The 22603-nt window shown below is 41.6% G+C and overlaps 1 protein-coding gene across 1 annotated transcript in view; it reads right to left on the minus strand.

Moving 5' to 3' along the window:
• The window catches only part of LOC138514077 (solute carrier family 23 member 1-like), a 1133216-nt gene that overhangs the window by 634144 nt on the left and 476469 nt on the right, over nucleotides 1-22603 (minus strand). The gene's annotated exons all lie outside the window — the stretch shown is intronic.

Consider the following 22603-nt stretch of genomic DNA (forward strand, 5'->3'; position numbering starts at 1 on the left):
TACTGCCCCAAATGTTCTCCTCTCCTGCTGAACAGCACAGAAAAGTCTGGTTAGATATGCAGTCTGCTGGAGCCTAAGAATAACTCTCCTTTCTCAGGGGCAGCCCGCAGGATTGCGTCGTGGTAATATAAAAGTCAAGCAATTATCAGGCGAGGTGGTGCTCCAGGTTTAGGCATGGGCACAAGGGATCGGTGGGCGTACTCGACCGGAATTGCAGCAACAGTTTAGGCTTGTCGAGGAGGGAGAGAATGTCATGCTCCACAAAATCCTCCATTGAGCCATCTAGGTTGTTTTCAGGGACTCCAATTATCTGAATATTATGCCACAACTTTATTTACAATACATCGTTCTTACCGGTAACATTTGGGATTTGCTTGGTTAGGGGATACATCGGTTTTCAGTCAGGAGACGTCATACTCCACTACCTCACCCCCGTTTTTGGCCTCAATAAGTCACAGGTCTATCTTCACCAGCTTTGACTTGATCGGTCCAATCATGCCATTAATGCCGTCCAACTTACTATGGATGGCTGAAAAACCCTCCTGCATACAAGTCATCAACGTTGCTGTTCAGTGAGTTCACTGGGCACAGCTGAGCGACCAGAGAGTATAGCGTCACATGGGGAAGCCAAAACAATTGAGGTACATTTGACAAACATATTGATGGACCACTGCTTCCTTCCAGCCCCCTTGCTCATTTCCAGTCTCTCATACTCCCAAGTAAGTCATGTAGTGAGAGGGTGTAGTGCCCCACTTCTGGCAATCACAAGGGATGGCAGACTGCAGAGTTAAAGACCAATAATCCTAACACCAGCATCTGGCAGAGAGATGCAGAGCACTGACGGGAGTGTGACAGGGCGCTGCACGCAGTCGTGAACGGTAGTAGCTTGAGATAGGCTTCTGAGGCAAGAGTTGATTACGCCATCCCCCTGCAATAACAGTATAACCGTGACGCAACCTGAGTCTGGACACATGCAGTGCCCCTCCCAAAGATGGCTTGTGTGCTAGTGTGGACGTGCCACGTCACCACAAAATTCTACTACCCAAACATAGTGCGCCAGGGTTCATAACAGCAGGGACAAGACATTCCGGGAAATGTTCAGTGTGTCTATACATAGAAGGGGAGGCCAAATACAGTCCAAGACACACCTGCAGGCCAGTAGTCTAGCACACAGTAAATGCACAAATGCAGTAAATCCAGGAAGGAGGGAGTCTGCTTTGCTGGGAGCAGGTGAATACCAGTTTTGAAGCCTGACTCCCCGAAGATTGTTTTAGGAGTTGCATAAAGCCAATGGGGCACTAGTAGAAAGGACAGTGAATAATCAGCACTTCCATCATGCGCTGAATATATTATGAGCAGAGGTCATCTCAGCACCGTTCGGGTGCACAAAGGGAAAGCAGGCCCTCTACAGTTGCACTGCCATGTCATGCTGCCTGCCACCCACGGACTTACCAGCATGCAGGCAATCTTCCCCCTGCATGACCGGCTCTCCTCAATGCAGTACGTAAGAGCTTCCACCTGCACAAATCAGTGGGGGGAGTGCAGCGAGACTCCCAACTGCTACCACAAAGTAACATTGAAACACATGGGGTCTCCAGCCACTGTGCCTACCCAGTCAAGCACCACAGGGGCTAGGGGCGATGTCGATATAATGGCAGTTGCGTAGCAGCCACCTGTGCAATGTCTTGACCCACTTTTGCTCTGCCCTGATGCATCACTGTGTTCTGATGGTGCCAGAAACATTAAAATGGCTGCGAAACCCTTGTGCACGCCAAAACCTCTGAACATCCTGCTCTGCAAAGCACAGTAAAATGGCTTCCCAATCTACCACGCATGTTGTCGGTGGTGGAACAGAGATCTCACTCCTGAAATATGTCACTGGGCTTCACAATAAGTGAAAATGGAGTACAGAGGGAAAAGTAGTGCTCTGCTAAAGGAAATCCAAAAATATTGCTTTAAATTTTTTTCTTTGTTGCTGAAACTGCAGAATGCTGGTACAAAACACCCTCAAACATCCAAAATTCTTGGTGGGTGCTACGAATCACTTAGTTCAAGAAATCATTGTGAACTTTTAATGTCTTGAAAAGCTGAAAGTATCAAAGGAACATCCACATCAAAAGTTGCCTGCCTGTGGAATCTGTCAAAATCCGGGCGCAGTACCCTCCGCTGCCTGAATGACAGCTGTCAGAAGCCAGCATGATAAACTTTAAAACATATGTATACATTGAATTAATGTTTGAAATCTAAGTGGCCTGCTACTGAGAGTAATCTATGTTGTAATTGTTTGAGCCCATGGTTCAGAATCTGGAATAAGTGTTCTAGCTGATAGTTTGAAATCACAATTTTGTTTTCAGCCAAGGAAAAATGCAACAGAATTAACATTTAAATTTGAGCCTGGCTAAAAGCCACCCAAACTGGAATGACAGTTTTTCAAACAGAGGCAATGCATCTCCCTCCAGCTTCCCTCCTTCAGGAAATCACACCTAAGTGATGATTATAGGGTGGGGAAGAATTTGGTCTGCAGGGGGAAGGAGACAATGGACATCCTGCACCTAAAGGAAATGCGAAGTGTGAAGCATCGTAAATGGCCTCTGCCCAGGAGAAACAAGGAGGAGATGCTCCTGGGTCCCAGGAAGAGACCAAAGGGGTGGAGCTAAACAACCATTTACTGCTTAACAAGAACAAAAGACACATTTTAGAAAGACTGATAACTTACTATGTACAATTGTGCAAAATATAGAAATAACAGCATTTTTAATCTAATTTCTGGATGCACGGGTAAAAAGGAGCCAGCACTCTGTGGCATGTTCTGGGAAGAAACGGCAGAAAATGTGATATTACACAAAATGTATTTCAGATAGAAGTATGAAACTTTATACATGTATGTCCATGTTCAACACGCACATTTTTAGAAATGTGCTCCTAAATTGTACATTGTGTTCCGGATGAAAAGGGCAAAATTCTGTGAAAAGCAGACAGAAGATCCCACAGCGGCGGGGCTTGGTGGAGTATCTGCTACACAAAATATGTAATCTATATATATGATTGTTATAGAGGTTGCACATGTGGCAATATGTAATGTACCAAAATTATATTTTGTGTTCAAGGAGCTAGGGTGGATTCTAAGCCTCATAAACCCACACCATTAAGGTGACACCTTGTTTTTCTCCTCCTATCAAGGAAGAGAGGAGACCCTGACCAATACCTGTCAAAGGGGCGAGCTTAGGATAAACCAGAACACACACACCCTTTATTATAAGCATAAATAGAGACCACTTAGCATTCAAAAAGACAGACAGATTCACCCACTATCCGAAATCTGGCAGAGCCCCCCCTGCAGAACTATCCATCTTACTTCCAGACTCCAGACTCCAGAAACTTGGCAAAGCAGAAAGGCCCATTACATAGCTGAACCATTTTCAGCTAGGCCTTAAATTTCCAGAACCAGAAGCAACCCCAGAAACCTAAGGGGAGCATCAAAAAAGACAGCTGTGCTGTGCTGTACTACTTACCTGCTGAACTAATTATCATCAGAACCAAAAGATCCAATCCAGTCCTGTGCCGTGCTGTGACCAGAGCCATTGCCGATCCGATCCAGTCCTGTGCCGTGCTGTGAACATAGCCAGTCCAATCCGATGTGCCCATCTATCTGTCCCAGAACCAGATTCCCTTCTCTGACCAGAAATATTGACGGACCAGAATCCTGCCAGTTCTGTCTAAAAACATATCTAGTTAGTAGCTATAGATAGAACTGTGTCACTAGCATATGTACCTTGATTAGTCTAATCCCTATCTTAAATCCATCCTATTTTTCTTCAGAACCTGCATTGTTAGGCATATTTTTGAATTGCCTGAACTCTCTATCCTATCGCTCCTATCTTCCTCCTGTGCTAGTACTGTTAGAACTATCTTTGTACTGATATTTTCCATCTGAAGAAGGCGGGACCACTGCAGGAAGTGGCTGTGTTACTGTGTGGCATCCGTTTATTCATAGTCATCCTCTAATATAACAAATCCATTTTGTCATTTTAAAAGCGCATTTCCGTTTTCCCATTCTTGCACCTATCTCGAAAAAATGACCTCCACTAAAATATCCATAACTTCCTCAGTCATTGTACTAGAAACAAAATTACAACTTCTGCTTGTAGCTATCATCCACAGCTTTAATTCGCATCTAACACTGCATCCCAAGTTCTCCCATAATCCCGATTATCACACGCTGGAAAGGTTTGCAGTGAATTTCATTTTAGGGAAATTCTGACATGTATAAAACAGCTTTTGATTGCTTCTGACCTTAATTTTAAGATTTCACATTGTTTCTTAGTATCACATCATTGCTAGTGTTTGTGTGTAACTATCCAAAGCGGCTCCCCTAAGAATTTAAACAATTTCAGCAATTTAAACCATATTTAGTGTTTTTACCCAATCCATTCTCAAGATAACTTTAAAACCATTCTGACCGCTTGCCAATCAATTCTGTTTTTCTCTTGTGTAGCTGGGGGGAAATTGGGATTGATATTTTGTTTGAATTCTGCCATTCCTGAATACCTGCTCTCTCCTCCTATCTCTTTACATTGCCTATTGGGGGTTGAGGGGTATGCAGGGGGAACTAGTAACCACACTGACATTTGATCTGAACACACACAAAAGTATTATTTCTGTGCTGAATTATTTTGCTCACTATTACTCCTTGTGTATCAAAGAGATTATTTAGTATTTCATCACCCCATTGGTGATTATTGTATACCCATTAAAACATAGTATGATTAAATTGTGAATACATAAATAAATATTTAACTTTGCAAACCAGCCTGATTCCTGGTTCAGTCTGAGCGGGGATGGGGGGGTCCAGGAGAGGGGCGTGATATGAGTGGTTCATCGTTCAGAATAAAAGAACATTTAGACACAAATAAATAAGGATTTCAGTTGTGCATTACACGCTAGGCGTTGACTTAGGTGTGTGCCGGATTGAAATCACTTACACACCATCATTCCCGCATTCCCCGCACCAACACTCCAGGAGCTCGAAGAAGGCTGGGAAGGCACAATTGTTAGATTAGCGGAGAACAGGCTGCTCTTCATCCCTTCAGGTCCCAGATTATTGCTTTATTAAGCAGGAGCATCAAAATGATTGCTACAAACACCAGATCTCAGGAGCTCTAAGGCTGTGCGTCCATAATGACTCATGTGCAACAGCTCCCCCTATTGTATTTTATTTTATTTTAACTTCAAACAGATAGATGGAGGTTTGGGGTTAGGTATAGAGTAAGGTGACCCCTGCCACCACATTTTGCAGTAAAAACATTTGGGGGAAAAACATTTTAGGTTTTTACTCATGGTCAAAAAGTGTGTTCTTATAACCTTGAACCATTACATAGCAATGGGCTAACCCATGGCCCGCCCAAAGCTGAGAATACAGATGCCACTGAAGGTGTCACAGAGGAAACGTTTCTGCAGGGCTAAGCAGGCCCTGAGTCTATCTGAGGCTACAAGTTGGAACAATCTCAGAGCCACAGAGAATGAACTTTGTTGGTTCCCTTGTGAATATCGACCTACTCAGGTTACAAGAAAACCTCCCAGCGAAGGAATAAACAGGACCATTTTTGGGATTACTTGACGAGGACATTGCGATATGTGAAACTAAGAGACATTTTTTCTTTCTGGGTTTTCTTTTATGGCAAAATCTACAAAACCTGGAGCAGAAATAAACTGTAAGAACATTGTTGGTGGGGTCAAGTAATTGGTAACCACTGATTTTCCAAAAGTGAGAGTACCCTGTATGCAGAGTTAGAACTTAGCTTTCTTCCTGTTTTCCTTTATTAATGGACGGCAGCACCGATAGGTTAGATTAGGTTTGACAGAGGTTTGACAGAGGACTGAGTTATGTTATTATTTTCTAGCACAGGGAACTCATCAATCAAGTAGGTTTTAAATTTGGTTTTCTTTCAGTTTGCTAATAAACTACTGTTTTCAAGCATGTCCTCTTGTCCGCCTCATATGTCTGGCTTAGCACAAATAAACAAATGTAAGTTATCTGTAAAAGATGTATTAACACTTAAACCACAACTCCTCGTTAAGCCTAATTGGCTACCGAATGCCCATAACACAAATAATACCCTGATCCATCTTGTGGTGAGGAAATTAAACCGTTCTTGCATTGAGCAATTTCAGAAATGCCTCCTAAGGCACAGACTGTAACAAAATACACAAGCTAGCATTGCATGGCTCACTAAAGTACCTGGAAGGAAGCAAGGGGTATCATGTTTGAGGATATATTTACCAGGTAAGCCTTTTCCTAATGTCCACTTTGCCTTTCCTGCACCCATTATGCTGTTTAATACGATAGGGAGTTTTCAAAGTAAAAGGCTCAAAACATTCATCTGTGCAAAAAGAAATCAATGGCCCAGGTTTGTGTTCGTAATCATCTAAACAATGCTGAGGTCATGGCTCCCTTCATATTGGATTTCGTCAGCTAATAAAGACTACACACAGCACCGACCTTAACATCTAAATTCCTACTGGAAGTTGCCATGAGCCATCCTGGCAGCTCACTTCTCCTCCAATCATTGTCCACCAATGGAAAAGCCCATGCTGCTTAACCACATTTGCAATGTTGGTACCTACCCTGATTGAAATAGACTGCAATAGAATTAGCTTTACAATCACCAGGGGTTACCAGGGCCACCTTGCATGATTAATTCACAAGCAAGTGTGTTCTTCTTTTTGTTAAACCGTCCAGTTTTCCTGTGATATGTATTCTCCAGGACCTGCAACATTTAAACTTGAAATGGAGGGCTTCTGCCAAAGAATTCGGTTGAATAATGGCAAGTTTTCACACAAAATTAGAGTCCTTCGGGCAAATCCTCCTGGGTTTAGAGAAAGTGAGTGACAGGTATTCCTTTAATTATGGTGCAAAATGACAGCTGCTGGAGGTTTGAGGATGTTGACGATGTGAATATTAAAGTTGATTTCCCGCCAGTTGGTTCTTATATTAAACAAGCAATCATTTTAATGAACACTCGTGTCAATCGGGGATTGTGTGAAATACATGCTTTGCATGATGCAGCTTAGTAGATTCCTTGCAAAGTAGGATTTATCAAGTACACTGTGCCAAGTAAACAGCACGCACAGGGTTGCAGGTTGCATATTTGTGGGATTAACAAGCAGATTGATGAGTTTTGAGCGATTCCGTAGCTATACATGTTTCAAATGTAGCTTAGCAAGTCTTTTATACAACATGCCACGCTTCAATGCCTGCATGAACGACTCTGCATTGTTTTTTATTGAAGGAAAGTTGTGAGATCTCTATTGACCTGTAAAAAGAACATTGTATCACTTTAGGTCTGTAATCAATTACTACAGTTTGTTCTGCCTTTGCAAATACTTGCTGATTGAGCCTGCACAGAACAGAATTCTAGCTGTCGCCATAGCACTATCAGCTTAACAAGCTTTTCAAATTCCTTTCTTGTAAGGTAGCGTTCTTCGATAATGTACAACCAATAATTTATAAGGAACTGTTTACTTTGGTATATTTATTTTGTGTATTGATGCAGTTAAACATGGGAGCAAGAATCTTTCTGTATGTCATTACTGTGGCAAGAACCGCCAAGCCGGTGGGCCATTACCGCCTATGGTAATGCCCCCGGGGCCTCAAGTTACAGACCAGAGCATAGCGAGGGCTTTAACGGTGGCCCCTGGGGCATTACCATAAGGTGGTAATGGCCCACCGGTGAGGCAGTTATTGCCATTAGTATTCCGGGGTCTGCAGGCTTGGGATACTGGTTTTCCCGAGTTTGCAGCCCAGGAACACAAGTGGCTTACGAAACCTTTTCAAGCGGCATGTCTTTGCCATTTGAAAAGGTTTCATTGCAGTATGCGCTGGTTCTAGGAATACTAGACCAAGCGTACTGTGTAATAACTTGGAAGCTGATGAACACCCGAGCTAGCAGGTAAGTTATTAAGTAGAATTATTGAAGTTCAATTGCCAGGAACAAAACATTGGCATGTCCTTTCCAAGTCAGCATACCTCCAACTGCCAAGCATAGAATCCCCCTTCAGATAACAACACACCAACACTCCACTCACACTGATATCACTACATTCCATTTAGCAGTGATGTCATCCACTCAGCTAGCAAGACACATTACAACACTTCTCCCTCCTTTACTTTGGTGGAAACAGAGAATGATCACACCAAAACCACCACCAGACAAAAACCCCTATATGTACATGTGGCCAGCACGTAATGCACCAACTAGTAACACCACTGGCGACAAGAAACTGCCCCCAGAGAACACCAAAACCCCGGACACTCCAAGGAAGATCAAGGAAACAGGAAAGTGCTCCACCAAAGGAATAAGAACCCAATAAAACCTACATGACACCCCAGAATACTAACAATCCAACGGCTGGCCATTCAAAGCCCCCCTACCGCTGGTGCAATGAACATAATGCCCTTACAGCACCGCACACTGAACTGTGTGCCGATCAAAATACCGTCCACAGCACCACCCGGTAACTGGGACAGGCGGCCACACTAGAGTAGCTGTGAATACTAACACTGCACACCGACCTGTGTGCCGACCAGGTCCTCAAATCAGCACCGCCCGTCCTGCTGAAAAAGGGTACTCAGCCTAGTCAAAACAACTCTGGGCCCCTAAACCTGCTGAACCTCTTCATGGACATGGATTCAATGGAGGGCAATGTTTCCTGGTTCTGGACTGCTCCCTCCACGACAGGATCCCATCCTCGTTGCCAGTGTAATAACTTGGAAGCTGATGAACACCCGAGCCAGCAGGTAAGTTATTAAGTAGATTTATTGTAGTTCAATTGCCAGGAACAAAACATTGGCATGTCCTTTCCAAGTCAGCATACCTCCAACTGCCAAGCATAGAATCCCCCTTCAGATAACAACACACCAACACTCCACTCACACTGACATCACTACATTCCATTTAGCAGTGATGTCATCCACTCAGCTAGCAAGACACATTACAACATACTGCTTCATTAGTACAGAGCATCAGGGCGCCATTTTGGTCAAAGTTGCTCCATACTAATGAATGGGACAAAAATAAAAAAGTGACCTTGGAAAAGGGAGAAGGGGTTACGTGTGGTTCCTTCTGCCTTTCCAAGGTTGCCTTGAAAAAAGAGTGTACCCGGCACGCGAACGACGTTCGTGCGTCCACAGGATTACACTGAATTAGGGCTCGGAAATGAGCCGATCATCTTTCAGTGTAATCCCGTGGATAGGACTGCTGGGTACTAATTATTTTTAAGCACCAAACCTTTTTAGATTCATTTTTATTAAACTGCTTAAGCTATTTTTCTTTAACACAGTGCGTGTTTATTTATTTTTTTAAATGCAGAGTGTATATATCAGAAATAATAAGATTTTTGCATTAGATGAAACAAGCAGCCAGGTATTAAATTGGAGGAGAGGTTGTGGCCGTTTATAACAAGGAATAAAATATCCCCTATATGGATATTGCAAATCACCTCAGAGTTTATCCACCTAATAAAATAGCTATATCTTCACCTTTCGGTCTACTATCTGGTCACATGAATCCTCAGTGACATTTAACATCCGTGTAACATACCGCAAGGGCACTTCAATCTTTGGGTCTACAACAGTGAATAGTGTTCATTTTCAGAATAAATAGGCGTAATGGATATGCTGGTCAAACACTACTCAAACCACTGTTTTGAGTGGCCTTGTCAAGCCAGATTTTTAGGAGACACACCGTGATTTTTTTAGGAAATCTTTCCATAAAATTAATTCTAGAGGAAATAGTATGTATAAGTATTAGTCATTCTGATAATGTGACTGCATTTTTAATAGTAAATGGGTGGAAAAAGTCACTGTTACTCAACTGCTCCAAAATTATACAAAATGTGAATATAATAGCATCTAAATATGCCTTAAGCACATTCAGATTTGGAAACAAACATGGCCAAGGCAAATACGTTGCAGCTCTAATGTGAAGCACATAATCAAATTCTCTAATAAGGCCATCATATGTATGGCATAGTCACCGTGTGCCATGGTAAAACACCCATGTGCAGGGCCAGTTTTGAATGCCCCAATAAAGTCTTAACATGCCTAATGTGATAGTCATATATAACATATAGGTTTGCAGTGAGTGCCAACATGCCAACTCCAACCTAAAGTGCCCCAGTACTTGGAAAGTTATCATATATAAGGTAAAGGGCCTGATTCATGGGACTTTTAGCACAGTGTAAAGTGACTTTGCACTGCTGCAAAGTGACTTTGCGCTTCCAACAAACACCCTGATTCAGAGAGCAGTGCAAAGTATATTTTTGCAGTGCAAAGTGACTTTGCACTGCAAGAATACACGTTGCACTGCTCTGTGTATCAAGATGATTGTTGTCAGTGCAAAGCAATTTTGCAATTGTGCAAAGTCACTTTGCACCATGCTAAAAGTTCCATGAATCGGGCCCATAGTCTCATCAGTGCTACCGTGATAACCATGATATTTCAAGTTGAGCCTCAAACATTAGTTTGAGCTTTGCATATTCGGGGCTTGACAAATGAAAATCAAACAGGCAGTAGACCCCAGACAAAATACCGTCACTAGATCCATGAGTGTTAAACTTTACCTTCAATTTCCAAAGTAGGAATACAATTAATGTTTCTGCAATTAATCAGGTTTATTTCAAAACATAGGTACTTTAATATGAACCAATAATTACATATTCAATTTCCAACAAATAGTTCACGGCATTTATTTGATGGTATCACCTAAACATTTATGATTCCGAACTGTATGGCTGTTAACTACTTTCCCCTGTTTAGAAGTGGTTATGATTAGAGTCCAGCCCTAAAGAAAATGCAACTCACACCGTCACCTCCTCTTCCATTTTGGTACCCTTCTCCAGTCCATTCCTTAGGTCACAGCAAGTTCAGCCTGGCGTGGTGGTGTGGAGTAGAGAAGAGTACAGCAATATTCCCCTCTTCAATTAAAGTGGTGAAGTCTAGTGCTTTTGTTAACCTTATTTTATAGAATTCATGAAAGGGCACTGTAACATATATGGAAACTATTTTATATATATATATTCAGTAAAAAAACGTTGTTAATGGGACGTTATGGTTAAGTTGCGCTACTAAAAACCTATGAAATTCAGTGAAAAAACTTTGTTAAAGGGACGTTATGGTTCCAAGTAAAACCAAAAAAAACCCTGAAATTCGCCAGTTATGGTAAGCTAAGCACCCATAACTCGCGCCACCACCTTGCACTGCTAAGACTAACACCCAGGACATCAAAGATGGCATCACAAATGTTATTGATGACATCACTGATGACATCACATGTCTAGCTCCCTCTTTTTTTGTTCACTGACATATCTAAGCCGGGTGGCTTTCTTCACTGTCATTCAGGAATTAAAAAAAGTAAAAAGTGCTATATTTGTAGTCCTTACCCTTCTCATATGTTCTTACAATACTTTCCTTAGGGTACAGTTACATCATATGATACATATACATAGGAGAAGAAGGAATCTTGAAACACAAGAATCTTTTCTATGCATGAAGTTAATTAGTTTGGTTATGAACACTTTCTGGTAATAATGCAGTTTTTTTTGCTTACTTTACATTCCCTGTATATGCTTCTATTTGTATGCATTGTGGTCTCTTTATGTTTTGTGTGTAATAGTACAATTATGCAGTAAGGGAAGCATTTGTAGAAACTTATGTTTTACAGTATGCAAAATTCTGTAATGGAAGCAAGTATCAATTTAGTATCCAACATGGGAAGATTTTGAATATTGCACCTCTATAGCACATTCTGCAGACAATGCCTGTGTTTCTTCATGAGTTCGTTCATGTACTGAAAGAACTCAGTAATGCAATGGAATGTTTTAGCAATGCATTGCTTAATGAACTATTTGGCATATGATAGTTCTTCAATTATCTCTGATACTTTTCTGCCAATATTATAATGACAATCCCTTTTGGAGGCTCTGCACGAAAAGTAAATGCACATGTGATGTCATCAGTGATGTCATCAATGACATTTGTGATGTTATCTTTGATGTCCTGGTTGTTAGTCTTAGCAGTGCAGGGTGGTGGCGCAAGTAATGGGTGCTTAGCTTACCATAACTGGCGAATTTCAGGGGTTTTTCGGTTTTACTTGGAACCATAACGTCCCGTTAACAACATTTTTTCACTGAATTTCATAGGTTTTTCGTAGCGCAACTTAACCATAATGTCCCTTTAACAAAGTTTTTTTACTGAATTTCATAGGTTTTTTTTAGCGCAACTTAACCATAATGTCTACGAACATCTGACTTCATTGCAGACCTTCCGGAGAGTGCCACATGACCATATGCTGGCACGTAGCATGATGACGTGTCCGAGAACCCGTACACACTTCACAATAAGATCTGTGTTTCGTGGACAGTTTGAACTAAATTTTCTACTGATCTAGGAACTTTCAACTTCAACATTTCCCTTGCACAGCTCCACCACCTAGTCGTACTCATCCATTAACAGTCTAGTACACAGTACATCCTTTTAGCAAAACTGCTATTTATCTTAAAATGGCATCAGCTAAGGGCATCCCTCCTCCCCAAGAGACACCACTACTGCTGTAATTAAGGAGCATGAGAAACACTGCCCCCTACCTTGGAAATAACACACGCGCAACATGTTCCCCTGTCCACCTGCCCCTCCATATTAGTGTTTGGTGCCTCTTCCCTCATTTCCCTCGCCACCTTTCGTTCTTAGCTCTCCTGCCAAAAAAAATCCATCCAAAAACAAAATAAATGTTCCTTTAGGAACCACCTTTCACAGTTAAAAAATAGAACTAAAAAAAAACTGCATAGATTCCATCTACTTTATATTTCTCAGTCAAGTACATAGACTCAATAAGATTTGGCATCCCGGTTTAGGAAGGAAAATCCTTTTCCAAGATGGCCACCATGGAAAGGGAAGGCGGGGGTTCCATACAGGGCCCCCATTCGATTTCCATGGCAGCCTGCAAAAGGCAAAAAGAAAACCCTATGACCATATTACCACGAGCACATTTTTCTTCCCTTTCAAATCTATCCTAATTTCGAATAACTTTACCACAAAGCCAGCTCCATGTGGACATGGCCACTTTAATCCTATGTTTTCTCCCTTCTGGTCATGGCCAGTAGCCACATTGTCCGGATCATGACCTTATACCATGACCCGGACATTCTGGCCACTGCCCTTGGCTGCAACCTACCCCTCAGTCACTAAAGCTATACCGCTCACTGCCACATTTGCAAACCCATGCTTTTTGATCCTTGGCAATGTGCCTTATGCAAGTTTGCTGGAAATCCACTCACGTTAAAACTGTCAAATTAATACACATACAATTATCATATAAGCTCTGCACAAAATCCCACCAAACTTTGTAAACTCATTTGAAATCACGTCAGAAATATCCCACCCATCATCATCACCCTTCACCTCCCCAAACATTATTTCATAAGTTTCACAAGTGCAATGCTCAGAAATTATTATTGTCCCGAGGGTTCGACCATGTATTTTTATACATAAGTTGATCTATCGCAAAGATTTCCAATTTACCATACCTCCCTTTTCCTCTTTTAAAAACATACAAAATCTGGCAGCAGGGCGCATCCATCTTGTGCTATTCTTATCCATTGCTGCATCTGCCTAAGGTAAACTGCCCTGACTTCGCTAAATCATATGTCCCGCCCCTGAACCTCACATCACCAACCTCAGTGATATTCTACACCTTTCTCGGTGACGTTTCTCTTCAGCGTAGCCAAACGCGCCCATAATCACCTACGTGACGTGATGCAGAACCCAAAAATCAACACACATCGACTAACAGCACAGCACGTCACAATTCGGAATATTAAACTGTTCTTTAAAAGAAAACAATAACACTGTACAATTTGTAAAGTTCTTTTATTTCATAATAAACGCTCTGAGAACATCCCACTATTCCCATATTCAATCGAATTGCAAATTTGTTTCTTCGCTCGTGATCCAAAATGTTAATCGTGAGGCACACGTTGTTCTTTTTCCATACACAAAGTGTTCGCTTTCGATAAAGGAATCGCTTGGGTTGCACAGTGAATTCCAGGGCTTCTGCATCAACTTGGGCCTAGACCACCATTAAGGATGTTATCTTACTCCTAATCGCTAGTACAGGGTACGGGCACATTGGCCCTGGGTGATCAGCCAAAAATACAGTCACTGTGATCCAGCCGTTGACAACTACGTGCAGCTACAGATTGAAGAAGCCGTCAGTTGGCATCTGGAATCTATGACAATCGCAGAAAGGCAGGATGTAGCTATTTGGAAAATATAACAGAAAATGTGTATCAATACCCGAACTTTATTACAATATATCTACTGACTTTTTGATTCGGCATAGAGTTTAAACTAACGATTAGCACACACATCAAACAATCTCAACAAAGACAAAAACAACATGGAAGCAGATACACAATTCGATATGGTCATACATGACATTTTAACGAAATGTTAGCGTTGAAACTGGGTGAACCTAGTGATAGTCTACATGCACCTAAATCCTGCACTCCCCATAACCACATACAAAAGACAACCACACAGAAAGTAAGTTCTTGCGTTACATTGCAATAAGAAACACAGAACAAACAAATAGAATATAACCCAAAATTAATCTTCAGATAATAAGTTAATGCTCGTTCCGGTATACAGTCGTCAAAATCAAACTTACATTATATTCACCATTTCCATTCTCTTGGCGTAAATCAGACCGTAACGCTCACTAATTCTTCATGAACTGAATTTACCTGTTCCTTACACACTTTTGGAATGCATATCCATCAAATGTTCATTATTACAAACCTCCTCTCACTGCATTCCTTTCTCTCAAGGTCAAAAAACAATTGAACCTTATACTTTGTGTCCCATGCATGGGCTTCCTTAGCTCGCAACCAAAAAATCAAAACTGGTGACCTTCACTCAGAATCTAAATACATTCTCACTTTGCAACAACATGGCTCAACGCATCCATGAGAACTTGTATTCTCATACACGTGCAGGGCTGCTGTTTCCATCAAACACTGCAGATGGCTGCCTCAGATGCCAGACTCTAGGGGGCAGCAGTCTGACTCCATTGTTATTTTAAATACATTTTAACATGGACACATTAGTCCTTCACCTGTACTTTACGCACATTATATTGTGGAACACCTCCAAATGTACCATATGACTTTCGTGACAAAAAAAACACCACTTTTTTGCTTCTTGCTGCCATATCCCATCCCATCCTCATCAACCCTCACCTCCCCAGACAGTATTTGATAAGTTTAACAAGTGCAATATTGTGTTTTTTAATATGTTTTTTGTGACGATGTCCGCGGACACCAAAACAAGGATCCAAGATGGCGGGCGCATTGGAACAATCTGACGCACTTCACGCCTTTTACCATTCAATGAGCGAACGCGTCACATGTCCGCGGACATGACGTGACCGATTAGCCAATCGATATCTTGCCCGCGGAGCGAACAGGGAAGTGTCTCCGTAGAGCGGACATAGATATCACTAATTTTTTTAGACCTATTTTTTGATTGTTTTAAAGAAAACTACTGGGCAGATTTCTCACCGAATTTACAAAAGCACGCTTTCGGGACCAAGCTCCTGCTGCAAATTTGGTGAAAATCCATCCAGCCATTTGGGCTGCAGGCATGCGCAAAGTTTTTCCCCCATTCAGTCTATGGGGAAAAAAAAATGTTGGGACCCCCCCTGTAACTTTTCCCCCCCCGGACCAAACCTCACCAAACTTTGCAAAAAAAATGCGCCATATACTTTTTTTTGCAAAGTTTGGTGTGGATTCTTCCAGGGAGGGCGAAGTTATAAGCCGCCCAAAAAGTTCTCTTCCTATGGGAATAGCAACTTAACCATAACTACACATCCACTACCGTGGCTGTGTAATGAACAATGCTCTTTTGATCACAAAATAACGTACAATAGATAGATAAGATATCAGATTTGATGGAAAGCAGTGAGTGTCTTACAATGGGGTGTGTTTGGGGGACATTCTGACCAGGTTCCAGAGGGGAGTAAATGGAACAGTCATCAGGGACATAACATAAGTTGACATACATAGATTAAAACCAAGAAACATTAGACATTTTTAAGTGCAGCTATGTGGTACGATCAACCATGCTCGGGATGTGACCATGATGTGTGTACTGCTGCAGTGGGGACAGACACAGGTTAGAGATGAGGGAAACATGTTATCCACCATGCGGTTGAGAAGTAGGTTAAGAGGTTAATTCAGATGCAAAGAGGTAGTCTTTTAGTTTGGTTTTGAACAAATCCATGTGGATTGTTTCAAGGATGTCTGGGGGGGAAGAGAAATCCATGCAAGTAGATCAAGAAGAGAGAAAGAGCAGAAGTACAAGGGCAGTCAAGGAGGCAGAATGGAGACTGTGAAAAGGCTTGTAGAGTTATAATGATACATTATAATGGTTCTTTTATAACAAGCTTAACACCAGCGAGTGGTTTCTAAGTGCAGGCTTGGAATTTCAACCTATGTTGCACTGCGCTGCTTTGCTTCCAAGATAAACGTGTTGCCCCTGAGCTATCCTTCCTCCCCAGGTGTACAGAGAATTATAGATACAGTGGTGCCTTACCATGGATAGATTTGTGAACCCGGAGAAAAAATTTAAATCTGGCCTGGTTTGCATTTTCAGCCATCCAGCCTAGTGATTGTGCAAAGAATTAGGTGTGAAGTGAGGGAGTTCAAAGAGAATACTCGTAGCTAAGTTACTGATCCTGTAGAGAGGAGAGAAAGCATATTTGGGGAGACCAAAGAGGATGCTGCCACAGTAGTTCAGTTTAGAAAAGAATGAGGTGTCAGACTTTCCTAATATTTAGAAGGCTGAGGCAAGCTGCTGTTCCAGCTTTGGAGATCTTACACATGAAGGCATATACCCAGTGAACCCGAATGTCCAGCAAATGTCAACAGGCTGTGTTATTGTGGTGTGTCTGACTGACAATGTTCTGTGCGGCAGAGGTGGGAGTGTTCTTGTTCTAGTGACTGGCTCATCAGTGACACTTGGGGAGTTTGTCATGTCGGATTCCTTGCCTAGTTTAGGAGCATTCTCCCTTGAGGCTAAACAGAGTCAGTCAATTTCTAGTGCTAGGGTAAAGTGCTAGTGGGCCTATTTTGCCAGTTCCTGGGAAATTGTCATCACCGAGTGGATGGGTATTCCCATCGCTGGAGGAGTTAGAGGAGTGAGCTGAGAGGTGTTGTTGCTCAAGGAAATAGATACTTAGTGAGGTGCAAGGTAGGATTCATTCCAGACAAGGGATTGATTGCGAATCCCAAGAAGAAAGAGAGTATTAAGGAGATCAGAGTGATTGACAGTGTCAAAGGCAACAGGCAAGTCAAGAAGAATTAGGATAGGTTGGAGTGCTTAGCAGAGGCAATGAAGTTGGACACATTAATGAGAGCAGTTTCTGTGGAGTGATAGGAGAGGAAACATGCTTGTAGGGGGTCTTGAAGGTTGTGGATGTTGAAGAAATTGGAAATACGGTTGAACACAAAACTTTCGATCTCTTTAGAGTAGTGCGGAAGGAGTGGCACAGGGTGAAAGTTAGTTGGTAGATTTTGGGCAGCCCCTTGCTTTTTAGCAGAAAACAGAGGGAAAACAAGCAGAGTCGAAGGACAGGATGGAGAGGTCAGTGAGGTGAGAGGCCACAAAGGGGGCAAAAGGATTGACTAGCTGAGGAACAAGAGGATCTGATTAGGTACAAGATGGTTTAGCCTTCATCAGTAGAGTTAGCACTTTGTCAGCATAGTGTGACTAAAATGGGAGATAGAGGAGAGGATAATGGTAGAGTAGGCAGAGTGTAAAATAAATGAAGAGGGAGTGTGAGTGTGAGCAAGGTCAGGAGAGAGTCTCTAATTTTGGAAATGCTTGCAGTGAAGCATACAGCTAGGTCATTAAATTTGAGAATGGAGTTGGCAGTCATAGGACAGCGCTTGGTGCAACAACTCCAAGACGCCCTCACAGGGAAGACAACTCCCTCAAATAAAAAATCCTCTCCAAACAACCTGCCATGCTAGCCAAACCACTACCACCACCCACTGCACCCAGTGGCTTACCAACCCACACCTGCACCCCATTCAACTTCCACCCTATTTCAGTCCCGAACGTCACCTAGATCATCACGAGTCTGAAACCTTTGTTAAGCCCCAATCATTAAAGTGCCTTAACACTCATTCCAATCAACAAAGTCATCATTAATGTGTCTTTCTCCCCCAATTCGATGCCATCCTCCCTAAAGGAAGCGTGGGTCCTACCACTGCACAAGAATGCCTACCTCACCCATCCATATCCACAAATGATCACCCCATTACTACAGTACTTTACCTCCTGAAGATCCTTGAACGTGTAGCCTACAACCAGTATCTCGTGGAGAATAATTTTTTGTGCATTTGCCCCAAGCACGGAACCAAAACTGCCCTACCTGATCTGAAAATTCAGCTTGATTCCATCAAGGACACTGGCAAACCTTCACTTCTGATGATGCAGGACCTCTCTGCAGCATAGACCTGGTTGACCACCAAACCATCTACTCACAACTTGCCTCGACAGCTAACTTCTCTCCATCGGCCACCAATTGGATTAGGTCATTCCTAGCTGACAGATCTTCACAAGTCTTCATCAATGACTTTTCTGTCACACCTACTTCTGACAACATTTAAACGAAACCCCTCTTCGACCACCTTGATCTACTCAGCATATCCTACACAAACTAGGCTGACGACACGCAGCTCCTAATCCCCCTTTCCGGTTCATACACTTTTTTTTAAAATTATTTTATTTGGTTTCAAAAAACCTTTTAAAATGTTCTTTTCCATTTACATCACATCTCATCCTACAAGCCCACACCCTCTGCCATGAATTTTTGATTATTTCCAAACCATTCTCATAGATCTACTAAAGGTTTTGTTACATGCAGAACAGATATGGGAAATGCTTCTGTTAAACAGATTTTTAAATTCTTCAAGACAATCACCAATCCAAACATAACTTTTCGATTTGAACAGTCGAAAATGGTTTTCCACCAGTCAGTTGCACTGTAAGTTTGACATTCTTCAAAAAGTGGACCAAATAGTTTAGTTCGTAATGATTTGAAATTTTTACAGAATAGGATTAGGTGTTTAAGAGTCTCCAATGAGTGGTTGCAGAAACTACAAGTTATATCAGCACTTTCGTTCTGCTTCCAGGATTTTGTGCGGTCCTTAGTCAAAAACAGATTTGGACGAAATTGCAAAAATAGCATTCTCGAGTTCTGATCAGGGGATTGAGTAAGGTAAGGCTGCAGTTTGTCGTACTCGCAGGCTTCTGGAGAGGCATCCTTCATCAGACATGAGCTTTCACGCTCTATAGAAGTTTGGTGCCAATCTGATCTCCATAGCATCAGTTTTGCCTTATCTGGGTTGTTTATCAGAGTTTCAGTTTGTATGCTATTTGTGTCCAGTAAACGTGTGTTTTGGGTCGGATGCTGGTTTTTGTAGGATTTTAAATTGTGGATCTGGATTGTCAAGCAAAGTCTTCCTATGGAGGACAAGTGCATTCCAACTCACCCTTGCTTTTATTGATATGAAGCCCAGTTCATATCGTATGTTGCTGGTAGGGCAGCCCTTAGGTAAGTGCAACGCTCAGGTCCAGAAAATGTTCTCCAATGTATACCACAAATCATGAGGGCAACCAAACATGTTTTCAGCACCATAAATTAATGCCAGCACAGCCTTCTGTCGATAAAAGTCAATCATTGGCTTTGTTGAACATTTACCATATTTTCTATTTATGATGGCGGCTTGGCATGCTAGCTGTTTGCATTTTCTTTTTGTTTCCTCCACCCATGGTCTGTCGTTTATATTTGAATGTATCAAGGTTCTGGGTTACTTAATGTGAGAGGATTTCTTGAGTGATGTTTTTCCAAGTACCATTCGAATCGCTTGGTTCCTCGTTTTCGGTTTGACAAGTTTTGTAGTGTTAATACTTCACATTTTTGTTTGTTGATACAAAGGTCATTTTCTTGGACACATTTTTCCAGGGCGTCCAGCCTTTGCTGTAGCCCAATTGGAGTGACGTCTAAGAGTATTAGGACATCTGAATATATTAGCCATCCTATGTGTGATCCATGAATTTTTGGTGAAGAGTTGTTACCATATTGAGTGTGTCACCAATATCCGAGATGAAAAGATTGAATGTGATGGCAGCCACGGGGCAGCCCTGTTTCACACCCGGGTGTGTTTTTACTTGTTGAGATAAGGTGCCACCTCGGTCGAATGTAATCTGTATGGTCGTATCTGAGTGCAGTTCTCTTATTGCAGCAAGTAGACTGGCCGGACATTCCCAAGTTTCAAGTTTGGCCCATAGGATATGTGTGTTGACACTATCAAAGGCATGTGAGAAATCGATTGAAGGCACATAAATTGGGGCATTGGTTTTAATTGCTTCCATTTTTAGGAGATTCAGGAGTAGAGTGTTTAAACTACAGCCAACTCCCAATATGTTTTTTTTATCTACCATGCAAGCAGCATTTTTTGCAGTTGACGTGCATAGATCTTACCCAGCACGTCAAGCAGGGCAATTAGCCTATAGTTCCTTGGGTTGGATTGATCACCTTTTTTGAATATTGGTACTATGATAGCATTTTTTCATGCTTTTGGTGTCACACATTTCATTTTATTCTTTCGAATAGCATGCTACAGAAGTGTGCCCCTGGATTTATTTTTAGCATGTGGTTATCAGGCCATCTGGTCCTGGGGCCCTCAAGGCACTGGAGTTTTTTATTCAGCTCAAAATGTCAGATTTGTCGAAGCACAAGTCCCAGGATGTTACATTTTTGGGGTTTGTCTTTCTTTTTGCTTTAGAGCTACTGAACAGTTCTGTCTAATGTTTTACCCAAGTTTCGTCAGGAATTGATGAAGTTTGAATTTCGTTTTGTGGAGCAGCTATGTTGTTTATTAGCGTCCAGAATTCAGAGGAGTTTTTATTTTTAAATTTTTGAAGCATCACTTCGGAATCATTTTGCAGCAACGTTGCATTATAAGTCTTTCTCCAGTTTCGATATTTCTGCAATTAAAGTTTTTTTCCCTGCATGAAAAATACTTTTGTCCTTGAGTGAAAGCTTTCGAATTTCTCAACGCATTGTACGTTTTCGTTGTAGTATTTGAACATCAAAGTTGTGCTTATGTTGTAGCCGCAGCTGTTTGAGCCCTTGTTTATGTTCTGTGAATTGCGTGAGTAGGGGCTGGTATTCAATCTGGTCAGGTGTTGATGCCATAGTGGTTGTAATCTGATTTACATCACCAGTTTTCAGATTTAGCCTTATCCTACCCGAGCGATATGAAATGATATGTGACCATGATTTTTGTAAGAGATTTTTATTAGCGATGCAAGTCATTTTTAGGAGGTCATGATCGCTGTGTTCTGTCTTACAGACTTTCAGCCCACAAACTTTTGGTAAGAAAGATTCTGATAGATAGCAGTAGTCTAGTGTTGAGTACTGTTTTTCTCTACTCCATGTGGGATTCGCAGGTATATCCCTGAGGATATTTCTGTTTAGAATTGACAGTTTGCGGGAATCCATTTCCAGGCACCATAGGCATGTGCCTTTTTTCTAAGTGGTTTGGATATGTGGTTTATGACCATGTTCACACAATCTATGTTCAAATCGCCACAGGTTATTATTTGAGCAGTGCATGAGATTTTGAGGATTTCATCAATAATTCCTGTCACTTGATCAATAAATATTGTTGTTCCCGTTGCAATCTGATTCCAATAAAGATTGACAATATAGAGGAACTCTGGCTTGCCGGTGCCAAGTGTCATTACTTTGGCAGTTTGTATATAGGATGTGACATTTTTTGACCCCATAATCCTAAACCCTGATTCTTTTTTGGTCGGCTATTAATAGTCCAGCCATTGGTCTGCCTTTACTCTGTTAAATAGCGGGATTTAGAACTATTTCAAATGAGGAAGATATTGGACAATCCCTTAGCCATGTTTCCTGAAGACATATCAGGTCCAGGTTTCGCATCCAAGGTGTGTGGAACAGATGGATAAATCCACACGTATTACATGATCCAATTTCCAGTGTCTGACAGTCCTGGTGACTTTGGCATTACTTTTGCCGTTTATTGTTTAGAGTGGAGGCCAACCATGCCCAATTTTCGTTTTCGGTGGTACTTGTGTTGCCATCCTCACTAATCAATTTGTCGGATTTTGTAATGTTGCCTTCAATCGTTATTTTGTTCTGCTCATCTAGTAGTCGTTGGCATGTTTCCTTATTTTTGGATTTTGTTTACATGGTCATTGATGATCAATCCACTATGCTTACAGGAAGCATTTAATTTGTTTAGCTAGCTCTGGTCTGTATTTTTTGAGGTTTTGTTAGTCCTGTCCTTGATTAGAGGTTCTTGTATCGGTTTATAGACATAATTTCGAATACAAAAATCTCGAAAGTCAAAAAGTAGAAAAAAAAGGTTAAAAAAAAACATTTCGAATTTTTTTTAATGACTTTTTCAAAATGTTTTTTTTTGTTTTTACCTATTTTTTATATAA

Source organism: Ambystoma mexicanum, chromosome 12 (genome assembly GCF_040938575.1).
Source record: "Ambystoma mexicanum isolate Mex_15411 chromosome 12, UKY_AmexF1_1, whole genome shotgun sequence".
NCBI classification, from domain to species: Eukaryota; Metazoa; Chordata; class Amphibia; order Caudata; family Ambystomatidae; genus Ambystoma; species Ambystoma mexicanum.